We start from the raw sequence: 1,247 nt of genomic DNA, 5'->3' as shown, positions 1-1,247 counted from the left end.
AAAAAAAAAAAAGTTCTCACAACCAATAATGTAAACCACACACACAAAAAAAAGAGAGAGATCTCCAACAGACACCTGGCTCACATGAACCTTCCTCCAGAGCTGAAACAAAGAGACACCCTCCTTTAGAGCAGGCACCCTGAATTTACACTTCTAGCTTCCTGAACTGTGAAAGAATATATTTCTATCAAAGTCGTCCACTTGTGGTATTTCTGTTACAGCGTCACTAGATAATTAAGAAACTCCCTTCCTTTGGACTCATCATCAGGAAGGATCAAATGCTAAAGGAGGATAGTATGTTTAGTGAAGTAAAGGGAACAATGAGGATAAGGAACACCCTAAGTGAAATGGATTGGCACACTAAGCTCAGTGATGGACTTGAACATAAGGATGTGAGGATGACACAGGACTAAGCAATATTTCTTTCTGTTGTACACAGCATTACCATGAGTCAGAGTCTACTTACTGGCAACTATCTATCTATCTGGAGTTCTGGTGTGGCACTGTGGCCTAATGTGCCAGACGTCAAAGTTGTTTGAACTGCAAGGCCGGTGGTTCAAGCTCACCGGATGCTCCTTGGAAACCTTATACAGAGTTGCTATGGGTCAGAGTCGACTCGACGGCACTTAACAACATCTATCTATCTATCTATCTATCTATCTATCTATCTATCTATCTATCTATCTATCTATCATCTATCATCTATCTATCTATCTAAAATGATTTTAGGAAGATTCCAGTATTACTCAAACTTACAAAAATCTCTGAAAAAAATCTTTACTTGAAAGAGTGCATAAAACTTTCTGTTTAACTCAAGTATCATTTATGCAGTCAATAGCCACTTCTAAATAATCTGTTATCCCCCATCTAACGATATTCTAACCAAGTTAAATCTAGTGTTATTTTGTGTGTGCATATAGCTAGCTAGCTAGTTGGTCGGTTATGTGCCATAGAGTCAGTTCCGATTCATAGCGACCCTGTACAGGGTTTCCGAGGCTGTAAATCTTTACGGGAGCAGAAAGCCTTATCTTTCCTCTGCAGAACAGCTGGTAGTTTCGAACTGCTGACCTTGCGGTTCACAGCCCGATTCATAACCACTACTCTACCAGAGCGTGCTCTCTTTCTCTCTCTTTATATATATATATATATGTTGTTGTTGTTAAGTGCCATCGAGTCGGGTCCGACCCATAGCGACCCTGTACAGGGTTTCCGAGGGTGTAAATCTTTACGGGAGTAGAAAGCCTCAT

The 1,247-nt window shown here is 40.4% G+C and overlaps 1 protein-coding gene across 1 annotated transcript in view; it reads right to left on the bottom strand.

Annotated features, from left to right (window-relative positions):
• The window catches only part of FBXO8 (F-box protein 8), an 82,764-nt gene that overhangs the window by 56,449 nt on the left and 25,068 nt on the right, over positions 1-1,247 (bottom strand). The gene's annotated exons all lie outside the window — the stretch shown is intronic.

Source organism: Chrysochloris asiatica, unplaced genomic scaffold (genome assembly GCF_000296735.1).
Source record: "Chrysochloris asiatica unplaced genomic scaffold, ChrAsi1.0 scaffold00066, whole genome shotgun sequence".
In the NCBI taxonomy this organism is placed as follows: Eukaryota; Metazoa; Chordata; class Mammalia; order Afrosoricida; family Chrysochloridae; genus Chrysochloris; species Chrysochloris asiatica.
Note: the sequence above shows the minus strand (reverse complement) of the source record. Positions and strands in the feature narration are given on the sequence as shown.